This window comes from Panulirus ornatus, chromosome 11 (assembly GCF_036320965.1).
Source record: "Panulirus ornatus isolate Po-2019 chromosome 11, ASM3632096v1, whole genome shotgun sequence".
In the NCBI taxonomy this organism is placed as follows: domain Eukaryota; kingdom Metazoa; phylum Arthropoda; class Malacostraca; order Decapoda; family Palinuridae; genus Panulirus; species Panulirus ornatus.
The window spans coordinates 37,479,039-37,501,702 of NC_092234.1; the positions used below are offsets into that span (position 1 = coordinate 37,479,039).

The window sequence follows — 22,664 nt, forward strand, 5'->3', positions numbered from 1 at the left end:
AATCATAGGGTGGGGGAGGGGGCGAAAATCCTGGGAGCCTTGAAGAATGTTTGGAAGTCGAGAACATTATCTCGGAAAGCAAAAATGGGTATGTTTGAAGGAATAGTGGTTCCAACAATGTTCTATGGTTGCGAGGCGTGGGCTATGGATAGAGTTGTGCGCAGGAGGGTGGATGTGCTGGAAATGAGATGTTTGAGGACAATGTGTGGTGTGAGGTGGTTTGATCGAGTAAGTAATGTAAGGGTAAGAGAGATGTGTGGAAATAAAAAGAGCGTGGTTGAGAGAGCAGAAGAGGGTGTTTTGAAATGGTTTGGTCACATGGAGAGAATGAGTGAGGAAAGATTGACCAAGAGGATATATGTGTCGGAGGTGGAGGGAACGAGGAGAAGTGGGAGACCAAATTGGAGGTGGAAAGATGAGTGAAAAAGATTTTGAGTGATCGGGGCCTGAACATGCAGGAGGGTGAAAGACGGGCAAGGAATAGAGAAAATTGGATCGATGTGGTATACCGGGGTTGACGTGCTGTCAGTGGATTGAATCAGGACATGTGAAGCGTCTGGGGTAAACCATGGAAAGTTGTGTGGGGCCTGGATGTGGAAAGGGAGCTATGGTTTCGGGCATTATTGCATGACAGCTAGAGACTGAGTGTGAACGAATGGGGCCTTTATTGTCTTTTCCTAGCGCTACCTCGCACACATGAGGGGGGTGGGGGATGGTATTCCGTGTGTGGCGAGGTGGCGATGGGAATGAATAAAGGCAGACAGTGTGAATTGTGTGCATGGGTATATATGTATGTGTCTGTGTGTGTATATATATATATGTGTGTACATTGAGATGTATAGGTATGTATATTTGCGTGTGTGGACGTGTATGTATATACATGTGTATGGGGGTGGGTTGGGCCATTTCTTTCGTCTGTTTCCTTGCGCTACCTCGCAAACGCGGGAGACAGCGACAAAGCAAAATAAATATATAGATAATATATATATATATATATATATATATATATATATATATATATATATATATATATATATATATATATATAGTATGAATTTAAACATCCCTTTATCCAGTCCTCCCAGGTTATATCAAATGAAAGGAAATAAATGTTTTCTATATGCAAATTCTTGCATATTCTGATACAATTTCACATCCCAAAATGCAATCAGTTCGTCTTTCCACAGGTGTAGGGATCCATGAGTTTCCTTACTGTTTTGCTTTGGAGTCATCATGACAGTTAGAATGTGTCCACACACACACACACACACACACACACACACACACACACACACAACACACACACACACACACACACACACACACACACACACACACACACACACACACACACACACAGACTTGGTGACAACCTTCGAGATTTTAAACCAGTTTGCCGAGGTTCTTCGAATCTTTCTTGTTAGGAGAGATACAGAGAAGTACATTAATAGTATTAAGAGTAGAGGATGCGTGGAGCAAAGTGGGTAGTGAGACTGCGAGTGTGGAGAGCGTATAGTAGTTTGAGAAGATGTGAGGTGGAGATAGTTCAAGAGATTGAGGGGGTTGGGGCTACGAGAGTAGAGGCCCCTCCCCCCTGCAGTGTACAAACTGGTCATTACACACAGACAGCCGGACGGACCTGACGACACAGTGGCCGGCATGCAGGAGGCGCGGTGCAGGAGGAACATTATCAAAAGTGAGAGGGAGGGAGTGAGGGACGGAGGTAGCTAGCAAGCAAGCGCTCGACCTTCGGGCCGCCTCGCCGTAACCTTAGACGTCGGTACGAAAAATTCCCGCAACTGGACGACGAAAAACCTGTACCAGCGACACGCGGCTAATGACCATTGTGATGGGGTGAGGAGGGGGGAAAGGCCACACACTGTGCCGGGGCGGTGGAGAGACGGTGAGGTAGTGATGGAGAGGGTGGTGGAGGGATGACGGGGGTAGTGTTGGAGAGGGTGTTGGGAGTAGTGTTGGAGAAGATGATGGAAGAGTGTTGGGGAGGGTGATGGGGCAGTGTTAGAGAGATGACGGAGTAGTGTTGGAGAGTGTGATGAGGCAGTGTTAGAGAGATGACGCAGTAGTGTTGGAGAGGATGATGGATGAGTGTTAGGGAGGGTGATGGAGCAGTGTTGGAGAGATGACGGAGTAGTGTTGCAGAGTGGGATGGGGTAGTGTTGGAGATATGACGGAGTAGTTTTGGGGAGAGTGATGGAACAGTGTTGATGAGATGGCGGAAGTGTTGGAGATGGTGATGGAGCATTGTTAGAGAGATGACGAAGTAGTGTTGTAGAGGGTGCCGGAGTAATGTATTAGATGATGGCGAATTGTTGGAGATATGCCGGATTAGTGTTGGACAGAGTGATGGAGTAGTGTTGGAAGGATAACAGAGAAGTGATTTAGGTGATGGAATATTGTTGGAAAGTTGCTGGAGTAGTGTTGGAGATATGATGACTAATGATGCAGCGATGAAAGTAATGCTGGAGAGATGATGGAGTAGCGTTAGAGAGGTGATGGAATGCTGTTGGAGAGGGTGATGAAGCAGTGTTCTAGAGGTGATGGAGTAATGTTGGAGAAATGATTAGTGTGAGGTGATGAAGCAGTGTTGGAGAGGTGATTAAGTAGTGCTGAAGAGGTAATAAAATAATGTTCAAGAGATAATGGAGTAGTGTTGGAGAGGCAATCTGATAGTGTTGGAGAGGTGATGGAGTAGTTGGAGAGGTAATATGATAATGTTAGAGTGTTGGAGAGGCGAATGAGTGGAGTTGGAGAGGTAAGATAATAGTGTTAGTGTTGGAGAGGTGATGGACGGAATAGTGTTGGAAAGGAAAGATGATAGTGTTGGAGTGTTGGAGAGGTGATGGACGGAGTAATGTTGGAGAAGTAAGATGATAGTGTTGGAGAGGTAAGATGATAGTGTTGGAGTGTTGGAGAGGTGATGGAGGAATAGTGTTGGAGAGGTAAGATGATAGTGTTGGAGAGGTGATGGACGGAATAGTGTTGGAGAGGTAAGATGATAGTGTTGAAGTGTTGAAGAGGTGATGGCCGGAATAGTGTTGGAGAGGTAAGATGATAGTGTTGAAGTGTTGGAGAGGTGATGGACGGAGTAGTGTTGGAGAGGTGATGGACGGAGTAGTGTTGGAGAGGGTGGGTCTGGGCAGCGTACCTCAGACTTCACGCCTCAGAATCCCCTCCACAATGGTATATATTATACCCACCTGATCGACCTCTCTCGACCCACGCCTGTGTACTGCTCTGTGTGTGTGTGTGTGTGTGTGTGTGTGTGTGTGTGTGTGTGTGTGTTACGGGGAGAGAGAATTTTACACAGTGTATATGCCGTATCTTTATTCACACACACACACACACGCACACACACACACACACACACACACACACACACACGCACACACACACACACACACACACACACACACACGCACACACACACACACACCTGCGTTGGCTGTGGACCGACTGCCCAGGACACTAGCTTAAGCGGACCCGTGCGTGAGTAATGGTCAGCATAAGTGTGTGTGTGTGTTTGTGTGTGTGTGTGTGTGTGTTGTGTGTGTGTGTGTGTGTGTGTGTGTGTGTGTGTGTTAATCATCAAGTGTCAGTATGTGTCAGTTTTTCTTTGTGGTTACCTATTTGTGCTGTGCGGGAAGGGGGGAGTTTACACTCGTAGGGCCCCCATCTCTTGAACATTCTCTACCATCATATAAATTCTTATATTCATATATAGTATCTACAGTAACCATCCACTGCTCTCATATTATAAAAGGACTTCTTTATGTCTTTTATAACAAGTTTCTTGCTTAATTTCATGTTATTGTGTCCTCTGGTTGCTGTAACCCTACATCTCTCGAACAGTTGCTCTCTAAGTCAACGATCTGTTTTAAAAACTTAGAGGTTGTGATCAGGTCATCCCTCACTCTTCTTTCTTTCAAGGTGAGCGAATTCGAGGACTTTAACCTTTCCTTGTTGCACACACCTCTCTTAATTTTGTTACCATCTTTGTTGCACTCCTCTGGACCTCCTGTGTTATCTCTCTGTGCTTCTGTACGTGCGGTGACCAAACATGAGAATCATATTCCAGTTTTGGCCTAATGTAGGATGTGAGCAGCTTGTGTCTTTGTGTGTGTGGTTCTTGTGTATATGTGTTTGTGGTGTATTCTTATACATATGTAATTACTCGTAGGGCCCAATTTCTTGAATTATCTCTAGTGTCGTATTTTCAACCTTCTGTAAGTTGTCCACATTTTCAATTTCATTACTCAATTCATTGTCTTAATCCATTATTTTATAAAAACACTTCATTACATCTTTTCTGACAAGATCTCTTATTTAGTTTCGTGTTATGGCCTCTGGTTGTTATTCCCTTGCGTTTTCGAAGAACTGCTTACTGTTTACGTCATCGTATGGATTCAAAAACTTAAAGGTTGTGATCAAGTCATTCCTTAATGTTCTCTCTTCTATGATGGACAAATTATAGGCCTCTAATCTTCACTGTTACTCGGCTTTCTTAATTCTGATACCATCTTTATTGCCCCTCACTGGATCTTCTCCATCATTTCTTTATACTTCCCTCTGTGTGGTGAGCAATTACGAGGAGCATAGTCTAGCTTAGCCTTGTGAAGGGTGTAAGCAGTTTACTGAATATCTTCTTTTCCATGTACTTGAATGTTAATCTAGTCTGCTTCTTTTCCTGTTCTCCTAAAGAGGAACTTTGGTGGCGGGTTAGGGACAGTGTTGACTCCCTGATCCCTTCGCACACAAATTTCTGCAGCTTATTTCCATCAACATAATATTCGTATCGAAGTCTTTCGTTGCGTCCCATTCTGATTACTTTTACTCGTGTTGATTTTCATCAAACTTGCATCAGTCTACAACCTCTTGTAAGTTGATGCAATCCTCTTCGCTTTATACATGTCGGCATGACCCTGTCATCAAGCACAAACATATTCAGGAAAGAATCCTTCTCATCAAGAAGAGCAATGGTTCCATAACAGAACCTTGTGGCACTCCACTGGTGACCTCACCCTGTCTCGTGAAGGCTCCTCTGACATGCGTCTTTTTGTTCATTTCCACGAAGGCAGTATATCTATCAAAGCAATTTTTCCCCTTAGTCCTCCCTGAAGATTCATCTTTACTAGACTCCTGTCCAGTTCAGTGTCAAATTATTGCTGACAGTCCAGATGCTGCCAGTTCACCCAGCCTTCTCTTTTGTCCTGATCGAAGCTCATTGTCGCATAAAAATCCAGGAGGTTCTTTACACATGATTTCCTTTCCCTGAAACCGTATTTCATATGAGTTCGGTTGTTTCTTCTCTGGATGGGAGTCATCCATTTGCTTTCTAACTACTTTTTCCAGTACTTTACAGACAACGCTGGTCATGCAGACCGCTCTGCAGTTTAGCAACTCTTCCCCAATTCTTTTCTTAGTGTTCGGTATGACCTTTGTCCTCTTCCATTCCCTTGGCATTTACGTTTTCTGCGGCGAAATCTTGATGAGTATTTCAGGTGATTCGTCAATTGTATCAGCAAATATCTTCTGAGCATATGGTGAAATTTCACTGGGACCTTGAGACGTCTGTGGGTCAAGACCCTTCAGTATTTCTGCTTACGTCTTCTTCAGACACTTCACTGCTTTCCAAAATCTTCGCTTTTTTTTATCTCACTCGTGTTGTGGTTATGGTGTCTTCCACTGTGAGAGCTTCTTAGAGTCTTTCATTCTTCTTGTATGCGTATGATCAAGACTTGCTGTCTTTTAAATTTCATTCCCGTTATTGCTAGCAGGATATCGTGAACTTTCATGGCTGCAGGTTACAAAATGTTCTCCTCCGCGAACAGTGGGACTGGAACTGGTGTAGAGCTATGTCTTCAGTGGGAAATGCAGATGAAGGAAATTAATTGCAATTCTTTTCTTTGCCCACATTCTCTCTTCTTCCTCTGTTTTTCCTTTTCTAATTTTATACAATTTTCCACTCAAGCTTTTTCCTTACCTCACAATTAGCCTCTTGGGACAAGCATCCTTCCTTCTGGCTGACAACACCTGATGGTTCATCTCATCATTGTTCATCAGTTTGGCTTGGTTCTGGTATATGACCGCCTGATATACCCTGGCACATATAGTGATGGTATAGGAATATCGTGAGGCAGCTTTTTCTAAGGAACAAAATGAAATCCAGTGTGCGTGAGACACTGACACCCTGTGCTGCTGAGCACGGAGGAAGTGGAGGAGGAAATGTGCAGAAGAACCAACCTCCTGTGTGGCAGGGATGCATCTGCATGAAAGTACTTTAGCGCCGTCTGGGAGCTTGACCAGTGAATGGGTTGGGAGGGTCGGTCATCCACCTCCCCCGGCTATCGATCAGAGGTTGAGGTCTGGAGAAAAAACCTCAGAGGATCAGAATATGAAGGTGGTGAGGCGTGAGGCGCTCCTGAGGTTTGCCTGATATTGTTCCATATGAAGGAATGCGAGAGGCGGGCAGGTTCGAACTGGTGTCAGATGGACGCCGCTCCAGCCAGGCTCACATCTCCTGACTGGACAGAGCGTCAGTTTGACAGCGCTGAGGAGGACTGGCTGGTGCCTGAGAGATTGCAGCAGAACTTGCTTTTAACGTACTTTCGTATCTCTGCGTTCATCAGCTCACAGGGGAAAACAGTCATGTTGGTTGACTTCGAACCTTTTTCGCTTTCATTTTTAATTAAGATCACAGTACAAATTCTGTTCAAGAGTTGGGTGGTAAGAGAAATGTTCAGGGAGGATTATATGGTCGTGCTAGAGTGGGAGAGAGAGAGAGAGAGAGAGAGAGAGAGAGAGAGAGAGAGAGAGAGAGAGAGAGAGAGAGAGAGAGAGAGAGTGGGTATCCCAGTATCCCATCGTAACAGACTGTTGAACTTCCTGTGGTAATAGGAGTTCGTTTACTGCTACAGTAACTGCTGCTGCTACTACTGCTACCATTATTTACTGCTAGATTTGGCACTGCTACTGCCATTACCGCTATTCTACTACTTCGACTACACTTACTACTGCTACTACTATTACTACTACTGCTACTACTATTACTACTACTGCTACTACTATTACTACTACTACTACTACTACTATTACAACATCAACAGCAACAACAATTACTTCTTTCACAATGTGATAGGCCTCCTCCGACCTGGGGGGCGTCACTGGCACTACCTGCCTGGATATTTGAAGCGTTAGTGACGGTTGAGCATTAAGCCTGCGGTTCAGTGGCTGTCTATGGTAACTCCTTTGGCCCAGGTACCTGTCTTTTTCTCCCCCCCCCCCCCACACACGTGGGCTGCTGGCTTTCAGTCCATATGTATACAATCTCATCACCTCTCACTTGACAACGCAGAAGAACTCATGCGACTCATTCTTCGTGACTATTTCCTACGCTGCGCGGTAGTCCTGCCCTTGGGCGCAAAATCTCGTGGTACTCACAAGTAGTTAGTGTAATATTATATACCTTCATTACTCTGGTGTACCTGATATTCCTGCTACAACCACAACCTCAACCACAACCCGTATCATCCCAGCAGCTGATGCCACAGCTCATGCTACCTAGCTCTACATCCCTGACCGTCGCCAGCACCACAGCTGCTGCCATGACTGATATGGATGGTGGGATGCGACCGTTCCAAAGCCTACGTTGTTAATTACTTCGAGTCGATCAGTGTTCCTCCTCGGGGCTGAGGTAGATAGCAATATTGCGAGTGCTAATGACAGTAACCAGTGCTAATGTCAGTAGCCAGATCTCATATGTTTCTCCAGTGGATCATTCAAGTGTGTTTCGTCATGTTCCAGATACGTGAGTGGCGAGGCGAGGTGATTCAGTCCAGTGGTACGCCTATGGCAGCATGGGGTCCGCCTCCCTACCATTTAAGGCCTCGTCTCCTGGACCCATCCTCCTCCGGTGGCGCAAGAGAATTCCGACAGCTTATGCCACTACAAGGTTAGTGCATCTTTTTTCTTCCGCTTACTATCATCATCATCATCATCATCATCATCATCATCATCATCATCATCATATTATTATTATTATTATTATTATTATTATTATTATTATTATTATTACGGGAGCAAGACTCACGTCACGACTCTGCCTCCGGTGGCTTCCCTCCTGGTTGTCACAATACACTTCATTAGGATTCCGGCCGGGTAGCTTGTTATCAAGTGTGGCTAATTGGTATAACGCTAGTGTCAGGACTGACATCTGGTTAACTGTAGCAACATCAGCTCTCATGATCTGAAGGTGACGTCATGTAACCTGTGTGAGGACCAGGAGATTGTGGGAAGTTTCACGGCCAATAGATTGTGGGAAGGTTTAGGGCCACTAGATTTTAGGGACCTTTAAATCCTGTAGCTTGTAGGAAGCCTTTGGACGAGTAGATTGTAGGAAGCCATATTCCTATAATGTGGTAATACACAGAGACCTTGGGGAACCAAGACACCAGGACCTTACTGTGCCGGTGAAACAGGTGCTGTTGCCTCACCAGCCTGGAGACCCAGCTGTTGCCTCGCCAGCCTGGAGACCCGGCTGTTGCCTCACCAGCCTGGAGACCCAGCTGTTGCCTCGCCAGCCTGGAGACCCGGCTGTTGCCTCACCAGCCTGGAGACCCGGCTGTTGCCTCACCAGCATGGAGACATGGCTCTACCTGGTGCAGCACCAGCACCAGTCCACACCAGGCCGGGCAAGGCCAGGGTATGACCACGAAAACTAGAGCGCTAAGGACGGGCTGCTGTCTTTCACATCCTCCTGCAGGATACCCTATCTGCCGGAGGCGGGCCGCCCTTACTATGTATGATATTTCCCCCGGGAGGGAAGGTCGCATATTGTTTCCCTCTGATCTTCTTTCGATGAATTACGGTTACGTGTCTTAACTTTATCCTTGACCACTGGAGCCAGATCGATACTCTGGTCTGTATTCTGCCTCACCTTCAGGGATGGAAGGTGTTTGATTATGATGATTTGGATCAGACTGTACACGACGAGTGACGCCAGTCATGAGGGACTGGTATGTACGTAAAGGCATTTCCTCTCGCTTACCAATGTCGACATCTAATATTATCATATCATTATTATTATTATTATTATTATTATTATTATTATTATTATTATCATTATTATTATTATTGTTATTATTATTATTATTATTATTTATAATCGGTATTTTGTGTGCATCACGTCTCAGTGTGCCTGGCCAGTGTGGGTGAAATGTCGCTTATCGACACATCATAAGGTACCACTTGACGGGGTTTGGCCTCTCCTGACCACTTGCCCGTGGAGGGTAACTCACTGTCGCTCTCCGGGATCGCCGGGCCTGCAGTGGCCAAGGCTGCTTCTGCAGGTGTTCCGGACGTCCTCCTCCTCCTCCTCCTCCTCCTCCATCCTTACAGAGGTGTTACTTAAAGGCTGGAGGCTGACGTCCATGATTGTTTACGAAGACAAATTATGGTTTACATCTTTACTGTAAGGGAATTTCCACCTGTCCTCTGACGAGGTTATCCATCAAGGAGGAGGGAGGTGGCGTCCGGCGGGGGAGTCGCGCTCGGAATTAGGAAATGACGTCAACGGGCAAGGAGCGGAGAAGAGCGCCGGCCTCGGGTCAGCGCCATCTATGGTCTGACTAGTGACCCGACCAGAGTTCCCGAGAGAGAGAGAAAGAGAGTTCAAGGTCAAGTTTCTTGACCATTTACAATTCCTGCTCTGGTTAATGTAAACAAATTGCTTTCCCGGCTTCCATCAGTTATCCATGTATGGCCGCAGGCGGGTTTTTTTTACAAGCCAGAAATTACCTTACGTTACGAGGGTTGGCGGAGTAAACCTGTCGTGTCCTGATGAATATCTCACCAGGGGAGCGCTGCTGCCGCGGACTCACCAAGACATGAGACAACGCTGATGCACCAGGCAGGGGAACCGAGGTCCTTTAAAACCATCGCAACACACAAGATTGCCATCAGCGGGGCTCAGGCGACTCGCTCGGCGGTAGGCTTGACGCGCTCAACCCGCGTGTGCCGGTTTCCTTCGCTTCTCTGTGGGTGCCGCCGGGACCCAGTCCAGTCAGGATGGCTCGTGTGTTCGTTACCAGCAACGGCCGAGAGGGATGGGAGGATGGCGTCACCGTGAATACTGGCTTAACCCAGCAAGAGCCAGGTAGAGCCAACCAACCCGGTTACACACAAGACCCAACCAAACCCAACGAGCCCAGCTAGATGCAACAAGACCCAACCAAACCTAACAAACCCACGTACACACAAGACCCGTCCTGACCTAAGGAACCCAACAAGATACAAGACCCGTCCTGACCTAAGGAACCCAGCAAGATACAAGAGCCAACGTAACCTAGCGTCAAACTTGAAAGAAAATGGTGCGGTATAGGAGAGAGTCAAGTGACCCCAGGGAAGGCCAGTACCAAGGTGAGGTGTCTGACACTGGCCAGGGTGTCCTTGACTCAGCCATGTGTAACCTGCGCCTGACACCTTAACGTCCCCAGATGCTGGATAATGGGCTACATTCTGATGACTGTCGTCTGCAGGCTCCCTGCCTGACGTCTTGTGGAATATTCCAGAATAGAAATGATCTTGTGGAAAATATCTGTGGGCACTGCTCTCACGCTGGCCAGCTGCGTGTATTGTAATATTGAAACTGAATATATGTTGGGTTGAGCATTAACGCAAGACACTAAGTTCGCTTCTGCAGTCACTGTGTAAAACAGTGAGTAATGATAATGATAATAAGAATACTACTACTACTACTACTACTACTACTACTACTACTACTACTACTACTAATATATTGATAATAATAATCACAATAATAATAATGATGATAATAATAATGATGATAATAAGAATAATATTATGAAAATTTATCCCTGGGGATAGGGGATGAAGAATACTTCCCACGTATTCCCTGCGTGTCGTAGAAGGCGACTAAAAGGGGAGGGAGCGGGAGGCTGGAAATCCTCCCCTCTCGTTTTTTTTTTCTTTTTCTTTAATTTTCCAAAAGAAGGAACAGAGGGGGGCCAGGTGAGGATATTCCACAAAGGCCCAGTCCTCTGTTCTTAACGCTACCTCGCTAATGCGGGAAATGGCGGATAGTTTAAAAAAAAAAAAAATTATGAAAATAATTGTAGTAATGATTGTAATGATAACGATAATACAATAATAATAGTATTTCTCTGAGGTTCGTACTTGGCATTGTTGCTGGTGGTTCGCCTGACAGTTAGGATTATTTTATGAATTAACATGAGACAAGAGACGTGTCGAATGACAAGACCCTACGTGGTGAATCTGGCTCACGTGAGCTGGGAACAAAGTGTGGGTAGAGCAGCGCTACCAGAGCCGGCCTCAATGTTATTTAAAGTGTATTGCAAGAGCACTTTTTTAAAGTGTACGTTTAGATCAATTAATGTTGTGATCTTCAAGCATTTCGAGGTGTCGTAAAGCACTTTAGGATGTACTCTTGAGGTATTCGGAGATGTACTCTGAAAGCATTTCAAGATGTGCTCTTAAAGCACTTCAAGGTGGACTCCTAGAGCTGGTATCGCGCCCTCAGGCGCAGCCTCAGGGCACATACAACACCTCGTCAAGTGGGTGTCGCCTGGTCTTAGACGTTGGCATGGACGGTGTGACCAGACGACGAGGGACGGGCAGACACCCACGGCAGGCCGGTGGCAGATCTTAGTCGTTCGCGTGACACACTGACAGCCGGCTAGCGACGCGTACCGGCGGCTTTATGACGTTCACCTCAAGCCTGGGGTTATGAGAAGAAGACTTTACTGACATTGAGGAGTTCATGTTATTCAGGGAGGCCAAAGGCCACAGGGAAGGAGCAAAGCCCTCCGCCAACTGAGGGTATCCGCCAGCACTACCCCACTGTATCAACTGGTGGCGATGTTTGAGGCCAGCACTACCCCACTGTATCAACTGGTGGCGATGCTTGAGGCCAGCACTACCCCACTGTATCAACTGGTGGCGGTACTTGAGGCCAGCACTACCCCACTGTGTCAACTGGTGGCGATGCTTGAGGCCAGCACTACCCCACTGTATCAACTGGTGGCGGTACTTGAGGCCAGCACTACCCCACTGTATCAACTGGTGGCGATGCTTGAGGCCAGCACTACCCCACTGTATCAACTGGTGGCGATGCTTGAGGCCAGCACTACCCCACTGTGTCAACTGGTGGCGATGCTTGAGGCCAGCACTACCCCACTGTATCAACTGGTGGCGATGCTTGAGGCCAGCACTACCCCACTGTGTCAACTGGTGGCGATGCTTGAGGCCAGCACTACCCCACTGTATCAACTGGTGACGATGTTTGAGGCCAGCACTACCCCACTGTATCAACTGGTGGCGATGCTTGAGGCCAGCACTACCCCACTGTATCAACTGGTGACGATGCTTGAGGCCAGCACTACCCCACTGTATCAACTGGTGGCGATGCTTGAGGCCAGCACTACCCCACTGTGTCAACTGGTGGCGATGCTTGAGGCCAGCACTACCCCACTGTATCAACTGGTGACGATGTTTGAGGCCAGCACTACCCCACTGTATCAACTGGTGACGATGTTTGAGGCCAGCACTACCCCACTGTATCAACTGGTGGCGATGCTTGAGGCCAGCACTACCCCACTGTATCAACTGGTGGCGATGCTTGAGGCCAGCACTACCCCACTGTGTCAACTGGTGGCGATGCTTGAGGCCAGCACTACCCCACTGTGTCAACTGGTGGCGATGCTTGAGGCCAGCACTACCCCACTGTATCAACTGGTGACGATGCTTGAGGCCAGCACTACCCCACTGTGTCAACTGGTGGCGATGCTTGAGGCCAGCACTACCCCACTGTATCAACTGGTGGCGATGCTTGAGGCCAGCACTACCCCACTGTGCCAACTGGTGGCGATGCTTGAGGCCAGCACTACCCCATTGTGTCAACTGGTGGCGATGTTTGAGGCCAGCACTACCCCACTGTGTCAACTGGTGGCGATGCTTGAGGCCAGCACTACCCCACTGTGTCAACTGGTGGCGATGCTTGAGGCCAGCACTACCCCACTGTGTCAACTGGTGGCGATGCTTGAGGCCAGCACTACCCCACTGTGTCAACTGGTGGCGATGTTTGAGGCCAGCACTACCCCACTGTGCCAGTCTAACCTCCACCTAGCGGCACATCTGGTAACTACAGTTATATTGTAAATATGATAATTGAATCCTGACATTACTGCACCCGAGGGAGTCCTACCACGTCACGCTGACTGTCCAGCGGTGGGGTAAGCTGGTAGGGAAGTCTAACACACTGGTGTAATGGACGACTCTCACTGAGACAACTACACTGTGGAATGTGTGTGGTTTGTGGGTTTGGGGTTGGTGTGGCAACCCCGGGCAGCAGGTGTATGTGGTGGGTTGATGTGGCACCCCTGGCAGCAGGTGTGTGCGGTTGATTGATGCAGCAGTCCCAGCAGCAGGTGTGTGTGGTGGGTGGTGGGTTGATGTGGCAGCCCCGGGCAGCAAGTGTGTGTGGTGGGTGGTAGGTTGATGTGGCAGCCCCGGGCAGCAGGTGTGTGTGGTGGGTGGTAGGTTGATGAGGGAGCCCCGGGCAGCAGGTGTGTGTGGTGGGTGGTAGGTTGATGTGGCAGCCCCGGGCAGTAGATGTGTGTGGTGGGGTTGGTGTGGTAGCCCTGCGGAGCAGGTCAGGTGGCTGACGGTTGTTCGATACGTGACTGTGGTAGGTTAAGGAAGCTAAGGGCATGCAGCAGCTCCTGCCAGGTGATGATGGCTCCTGCGGGTGTGTCCCACGACTCTCTCTCTCTCTCTCTCTCTCTCTCTCTCTCTCTCTCTCTCTCTCTCTCTCTCTCTCTCTCTCTCTCTCTCTCTCTCTCTCTCTCTCTCTCTAAATCAGGCTTGGGAGCCACGACAGGGACGCGTGACGAGAGGGTAACGGTGAGGTCTTAAGTATTTACTCTTGAACGACTGAAGGAGGAAACGTGAGTGAATCTGTCTCCTGCATGACACCCTCCGTCTCTCTGCTTGTGGCCCTCGAGCCGGATGTTGCCGCTGTGTCTCTGTCAGTCTTATTGTGATTCTCGTGATGAGTTCATCTGTTGGATGAGTTTGATGTGTATGATGAGTTCTGTGTAAGCACGTGTTCTGAGATGGTTGTGTGTTGTTGGCTAACTTATGAGTTTGTTCACGTATCATCTCGCTCTTTGTGTCCCTCTTTGTTTGCTGGTATTTTTCTTTGTTCTTATATGTTCCTATTTTTATGTCTCTCGTCCTCACCCGCGTATTCATCTATTCATGGGTGTATTGAGGCCGAGGTGAGAAGAGTGTATCACAGCAGCGACGCCCACATGCGCCTCCTGAGGTAAACAATAGCTTCAGGTGGGGACGAAGACTTCTGAACCTCCTAAAAAGGAGGATTTGTGGCCTCCATAAAGGACACAAGTGCCCAGGACGGCGGGGTAATAGATGCTGTCTTGGAGCTTGAAGGATTGGCCTCTAAACGCGTCCGGTTGCTCTTGCCAAGACTTTGGTGTGTGGACGTCCTGGAGATGCTCTTCAGAGCGCGGCTTTTAAGGATGCACTGAAGCTTCGCCAACCATATCATCTCTTACTGCATAGCTGACACTATATGGTGGATCCCCAGCACTGATTACGAGTTACAGAGTCACAGAGCGCCCAGCAACGCTAAGCCAAAACGGCAGTACTGTTAAGGGATTAAAGGGAGGGAAGAAGACGGTCAAGGAAAGGTCGATGGGTAGGATGACGGTTGAGGAGGGTAGTTGCCCCTCAGTTACTATCACTAGTTCAGACAGTGTGCCCGGCGCCTCGTCACTGAAGTACCCAATGGTTGCCAGAATGAGTCCAGTTTTCTTGGGTGTTGTCAGCGCCACTGGGCTAACTGGCATTGTGTGTGCCATCACCAGTGGGGTGACCGACACTTAGTGTGTGTGTGTGTCATCACCAGTGGGTTAACTGCCACTGTGTGTCATCACCAGTGGTCAAACTGGCACTGTTTCATCATCAGTGTGCCAACTGGTACTCTGTATGTCATCACTAGTGGGCGGACTGGTACGGAGTGTGTCATCGCTAGTGGGCGGACTGGTACTGTGTGTACATAAACTAGCTGATGACACCTCCTCCCCCCCACCTAATCCTACCACAGCCTCGGGGCATCTGGTGTCACCACAGCCGAGCCTTGAAATCTGTCCCTCTCAGAAGATTTGCTTATCTGTTTACTTTTATCTGCACGACGAGTTCTTGTTTGACTTCTGTTTGGAAAGACATATCTCACAACTAGTAATACATATATACCCATCCTTTGTACACATACGCGTCCATGTGATATGTATATCCTCATGCAGTGTGTTTACATACAGGTGTCATAGGTGAGTCATAGTGAGGTAAGCACCAGAACAGCAGGACTTGGGTACCCAGCTGGCCGCCAGGCAGGTAACACGAACCCTGAACCCTCATGGTCAGGGCCACGGAAGCTCCCCGGCGCCCTTGAAGACGCCAGCAGGTCCGACGGGATTATCCGTGGCTGGGGGTGACCAGGGCAGGGAGGGAAGGGCAGGCCGGGGCCTGTGAGGTAGTGTAAGATGTTTATTAAGAGTGTAGGGATAATAGTGTCCCGCCTGTGGCTCTATCGCTTGATGAGGTTTCTATCAACTCAACCCTTCCACTCGCTGACCGGCCATATATTCTATTCCAGTTTTGCTATTTAAGGGGAAATCGAAGATTTATTAATTAGTGATATATGAGATATCGTGTGTATATTTAGCTGTACAGTAATCATAAATACGACAACAGCGAATGGTCGGGGTCAGGCCAGGTACTTCAGCAGTCCGGCCAGTAAAGAACTCGCATCGTTAAGTATCTTTAGCATCCGTTGATTATCGTACACTTGTGAGACGCATCACACACACACACACACACACACACACACACACACACACACACACACACACACACACACACACACACCTGTGAATTGTTTTCCATCGATGATAAAACTCGGCTGGTCGGCCTCGCTCATACCTCCGTCATCCTTCATGATGCTCCCAGCGTCTGGTAGAGTTATCCACCCGCCCATCACCAGCAGCGTGGATGGGTTGCCTGGAGCGGGAAGAGCTGGCCGGCGCTCACATGATGGGCTACTAAGGTGCATGTTGCACCAGTCAGTAAGAACAGGAGCCAAGCAGTCAGTACTCAGGTGATAGACACCTGAGGTGCATGCTGGACCAGTGAGTAAGGACGGAAGCCAAGCAGCACCGAAGCGACAGGCATCTGAGGTGGGCGCTGGACCAGTGAGTGAGGACAAACACTCAGTTATGGTGGCGTCGTGACCAGGTGCTCCCCAACCATGGTGCATTATGCCACTAGCATCTTGACTACTCAGTGGCAGATTCTTCGCCACTGTCTTCGTTTCTGTTATCAGTGGGGAAGACGTCACAAGCTACTTGACTACTCAGTGGCAGATTATTTGCCACTATCTTCGTTTGTGTTATCAGTGGGGAAGATGTTTGCTGTTCTGGTCCCTGGGGCTGGTGATGGTGTCGGCACTATACGAAGCTGCAGCTGAGTGTCACGAAGATCCTGGATACCGTACACCAGACTTAGGTCATCCAGGTGTGTGGCATGACCTCCTCCCTCCTGGGAGGTCAAGTAGGGTGCTCTCCTGGGCTAGGTCATGTGGCTGACCCACTCTGAAAGAGGTTGACCTGCGCTGGTGCAGGCTACCTGAGAGACAGGTGTCAGTGGCAGTAATTGCTGACGGTCGCCGTGACCTGAGCAGATGAAGGATGGCTGACGGAGAGGACGGATCTACTGGTGCTGACGGTCAGCAGTGTCAGGAGGGTTGTGTGTCAGCCGTGGGTTCCCAGGTAGAGTGATGATTAATGACCCTTCTTTCCCTCATCTCCTTCCTTCCCACGGTGTTATTGTCGTGCATGACAATCCTCCGACTGTACCTGATTGCAGTGTCCCTCGTTAGCGAGGTAGAGCCAGGAACATGGCGATCACACCAGTTCGTGACGTTCATATACTCCGTAAAGATAATCAACACAGCGGAAGTTCTGATGGTTTAGTGGGACTTCACAATACACTGCATGTTTCACGGAAGAAATCTGCCTCATCAGGTGTATGTACCTCCCAAAGTTTTAACACCCAGTACAAGCACACAGACCCGTACTCCCTCATACTGCCATGTATAGACCAACCTCTAGGGGAGGATGAACAGTCGGGTTGATTTTGGACAGACTGTAGCACCCAGGATTCGAACGCATGCACTCGACTCCATGCGGCCTGTGAGTGCGTCACGGTCAGCAACGCTAACCGCTACACTACGGGGTCCCTATATATCATAGGTACGTTGAGGAATGAGTGGAAAGAGAGCAAAGGGCGTTTGATGGTGTAGTATTCCCGACGGATGCGGGTCGCAGGGCTTAGAAGGATGAGTACGGAAGAGGTGGATGTGTCGGAGATGCAATGTCTGAGGACAGAGTGTGGTGTGAGGAGGGTTGCATGTCTGAGGACAGGGTGTGGTGTGAGGAGGGTTGCATGTCTGAGGACGGAGTGTGGTGTGAGGAGGGTTGCATGTCTGAGGACAGATTGTGGCGTGAGGAGGGTTGCATGTCTGAGGACAGAGTGTGGTGTGAGGAGGGTTGCATGTCTGAGGACAGAGTGTGGTGTGAGGAGGGTTGCATGTCTGAGGACGGAGTGTGGTGTGAGGAGGGTTGCATGTCTGAGGACGGAGTGTGGTGTGAGGAGGGTTGCATGTCTGAGGACGGAGTGTGGTGTGAGGAGGGTTGCATGTCTGAGGACAGAGTGTGGCGTGAGGAGGGTTGCATGTCTGAGGACGGAGTGTGGTGTGAGGAGGGTTGCTTAACTATGGATTGTTGTTGTTAGAGAGGTGTGGTAATAAGCAGAGTATATTTGAAGCTGAACGGAATGGGCTGAAGTGACGTACACTAGTGTGTAGTATATACGCACACCACTGTGGAATATAGACGTGCACCACTGTGGTGTATAGACGTACAGTAGTGTGGAATATAGACGTATCCTAGTGTGGAATATAAACGCACACTACTGTGGAATGTACACTAGTGTGGAAGATAGATGTACACTAGTTTGGAGTATAGATGTACACTTGTGTGATATATAGACCACTGAGGAACATAGACACAGACCGCTGAGAGTTATACACGTATTATGATAACGTCACACACGCTATAGTTACGACGTGGCCAGATTTTCAAAGATAAATCAGAGCAATTTTTTCCCCCCAGTACGAGAGGCATTCACAGCACGATCATCCTGCCTTAAACTGCACCCAAGCGAGAAAAGTGAAGGGTTCACTACGTGTGTGTGTGTGTGTGTGTGTGTGTGTGTGTGTGTGTGTGTGTGTGTCGGGGCCGTTCTCACAGCCTTACCACTCACGACCAACAATTAAAAGTGGCTCAGCTGTCACACAGGGTCGGGTGTTGAAGACCACGACGTTCCTTCACACATTAGATCGGATTTTTATTGATCTCTTTTTTTTCAAGATTTTACCTGTGATTTGCGGCATGTGACAGAGGCAGAGCCATGCGTGGGTGCGTGGGCGCGGGTGTGGGCGTAGGGGCAGGCGTGGCGGCATTGGCTGGGTGTGTCTCACCCCGACGGTCATGAAGTCACACATGACACTTCATCACTGATATTTCCCATGACCTTCACGTCCAGCCCCACCCTGGCCGGGAGGTGTCACAGCCTGTGTGTGTGTGTGTGTGTGTGTGTGTGTGTGTGTGTGTGTGTGTGTGTCTTACGGGGAGAGAGTTTCACACTTGTGTTGCCTCGTCTCTTAACCTTGTATATATGTATGTTCCATGTCTTTAGTGTGTTCACATACAGAGACAGACAGACAGACAGACAAACAGACACACACACACACACTCTCACACACACACACACACACACACACACACACACACACACACACACACACACACACACACACACACACTTGCATTATATTTCCCCTGCCCCACATCATGGTGCGTCATCCTCGTTACATATAGTAAAGTTTGGGTTACATCAGCCATGTGTACACCAGACCAGCCTTGGTGTGCGTCTGGGGTCAGTGTGCACGTTGGTGTCATCTGTGTCATTGTTTACATCCCTCGTGACCTTGGCATTATCATACAGGTATGTGCCCAGTCCTCCTTGGAAGCTGTTTGCTTGATAGCAACAGAGGCCATGCAGCATGCCACTGGTAACTCCTACGGACACCTGCAGCACGGAACAGGTAACTCCTACGGAGACTTCCAGCACGGAACTGGTAACTCCTACGGAGGCCTGCAGCACACCACTGGTAATTCCTGCGAAGACCTGTAGCACGCCACTGGTAACTCCTACGGAGGCCTAAAGCACGCCACTGGTAACTCTCGTACGGGGGCCTGCAGCACATCACTGGTAACTCCCACGGAGACCTGCAGCACGGAACTGGTAGCTCCTACGAACACCTGCAGCACACCACTGGTAATTCCTACAAAGACCTGAAGCACGCCACTGGTAACTCTTACGGAGGCTTGCAGTACGCCACAGGTAACTCCTACGGAGGCTTACAGCAGTATATTGGTAACTCTTACGGGGGCCTGCAGCGCGCCACTGGTAACTCCTACGGAAGTCTACAGCGCACTACTGGTAACTCCCACGGAAACCTGCAGCACGCCACTGGTAACTCTTACAGAGGCCTGCCTGCAGCACGCCACTGGTAACTCGTACGATGGTCTGCAACACCTACATCGATGATTCCTACGGAGGTTTACAGCAGCACTCCGGTAGTTCCCACGGAGAACCTGCAGCATTGTGAACTCCGACTCACTTAGGAAGAGTCTCCTCGGACGTACGTCCCCCGTTCCCTTCCTCTGAGGTGATTCTCCATCGGCCACGGGGGGGTCTCCGTCTGCAAAACCCACCTTCTTTACCAGCCTCCTACGTGTAGCAAGAATCAGGTCCTGTCTGGCAGTTTAGGAACACGGAATCGACCCATCCATGTCTTTAACACAGGGCTCACCCCATCGCAGGAGTCTAAAAGCTTATTTATGTATGGCTTTTTCTTCCAGAACCCATAATGTCTTACGTGTGTAGAGATTTTTGTATAGATTTGCTCTCCGATTAGCTTTCCCGTCGTTTTATACTCCAGCATCCTCAGAGATACTGGTGTGGAGTTCACTGAAACTTCCTAGCCTCACGACATCGGCTTTCTTCCACTCCCTTGGCACCATACCCAACTCTTCCAACGATTTCTAGACTTCATGGATATATGTGAGAGGCTTCCTCTGCTCCATGGATTGAAACGATAATCACGTCTTCTCTAACAATGTCAAGTCTTTCCAAGTTTTCCTCCTCGTTTTAATTCAGTGGTTTGGGGTTACAGTGTTCACGGTCATCACTTCGTCTGTAGTAACCCATCCCTCTGCAAACCTCAGCTGAATTAAGCTGGTCTTCAACTCAGAATTCACTTCTGATAAGTTGACGGAGTAGTATTGGATTTTCACATGGTCACAATATTGCTATCCAAGTTCCTTCCCTCCATCTTTATCTTAACACACCAGTTCCTCGCTCTCTCATACCTTACAAACCCAGGCTGGATGTGGTAGCGGCTGTATATTTTCCGTCCCCATACTGTATGGTCTTATCTTTTATTAAACCATATCTCTTTTTTTTTTTTCTCCTCCCTAACCTTCTCTCTCTGCAGGTATATGTACCATATCTTGACCGCGGAACCTTCTGTAACACTGATCTATATTTTGACTGAGAACTTGTGTTTCCCAGTTTATGTCCTCAAACCAGTTATTTTAACTCTGACGTTTTCTCGACAGCATCTCCTCTTTGCGTCCAGTTTCCTCAGTGAGGTTCATTTTATGTCCTTCCTAACCACGTCGTCAAATTCAAGTACTACTTAATCACTTTATATAAGTGGTGTATCGTATCTGATATCATCTCCTTCCATGTTATTTGTACGTAAAGATAAGTCTAGTAACGATGGAGTGCCTTCGTTATGTTTTGTTAGATGTTTCGGCTTCACAAAGTTTGTTTGGAGGAATGTAGATGATCGGCTCTTTTATAACATTTTTCTCCCATTACTTATTGTTTCATTGGATCCTCGACCAACATATTTTGATGTTTCAGTTAACCCTAACTAAGAGAGCCAGTCACATCTTCTGTTTTACCTAAGGTGGAGGAAGGGAAGGAGTTGACACAGGGTAATATCGCGAAAGCATAAAAAGTGGATAGGACACAGTGCGAGGAGGAAGTCTGCCAAAAGACGAGGTAAAGGGAAGGTATGAGGGCAAAAGGCCGTGAGGAAGAAAGGGGAAATCGGCGCTTGACGACCTGAAGGTCGGGGAAAAGTTATCACGACAGGAAGACGAAGGTTGGAGAGAGAGAGAGAGAGAGAGAGAGAGAGAGAGAGAGAGAGAGAGAGAGAGAGAGAGAGAGAGAAGTGCGGGGAGAGTCGAATCCACGAGACTAGAGCTGCAGACAGGGAGAACCCCGAAGATAACCCCAACAGCCTCGTTCTGATCCCCCGACAGGTTGGTCCTCATGCTCCAGACCTGACCCATGTACCACCACCACACAAGCTCCCACATCTGCTGCTCTCAGCTCCACCGTCACTCTGCCTGATGCTACCTGGTGGCTGGTCGCTGCTGCTGATGGGGTTAATCTGATCTCTGGCCCCCTATGATGCCACCCATCGTTTGCCTTTTGTGCTGTAATCTTCATATCTTTCTCAGTCTTCCCTTCATGTTTCGCAGTTCACGGTCACCTCCCACTGGATTCCTCATCGCTTGCCTGCGTAAGTCCCTCCTAGCTACACATGACCACGTCATAAGGATATCTTTATTGGTCGTCGTCTTATAATCCTGATTCTTATTCATTCTCATTATTCTTTTATCACAGAAACTCTCTCTCTCTCTCTCTCTCTCTCTCTCTCTCTCTCTCTCTCTCTCTCTCTCTCTCTCTCTCTCTCTCTCTCTCTCTCTCTATGTATATATATTCTTTTATTCAGTTGTTCGCCGTGTTCCGGGTAAGTGAGGTAGCGCCAGGAACATACAAAGAAAAGATCTCATTCGCTCACATCCAGTCGCTAGCTGTCGTGTATGCATAATGCACCGAAAACACAGCTCCCTAACCACATCCAGGCCCCACAGACCTTCCCGTGGTTTCCCCGGCTGCTTCATCTGCCTTGGTTCAGTTTGTTGACAGCATGTTGCCCCCTGTATACCATATATATATATATATATATATATATATATATATATATATATATATATATATATATATATATATATATATATTCTTCCCGTCTTCTCTGATGAGAATGAAGACAAGCGGAACACAGACCTAGAACATCAGGCATGCTGCGCTGAAGACCAGTGATGGTTTGATGACACGTGGTACCCCAAGAGGGGAGAGATGTTACTGTAACACGTGACCTGGAGAGTGATCGTGGGTTGACACGTGGTACTCCAGGAGGGGAGAGATGCTACAGTAACACGTGACCTGGAGAGTGACCGTGGGTTGACACGTGGTACTCCAGGAGGGGAGAGATGCTACTGTAACACGTGACCTGGAGAGTGACCGTGGGTTGACACGTGGTACTC

General features: G+C 48.4%; 1 protein-coding gene across 3 annotated transcripts in view; it reads right to left on the reverse strand.

Moving 5' to 3' along the window:
* LOC139751410 (uncharacterized) overlaps positions 1-22,664 on the reverse strand; it is a 313,203-nt gene that overhangs the window by 202,163 nt on the left and 88,376 nt on the right. The window lies entirely within an intron of this gene.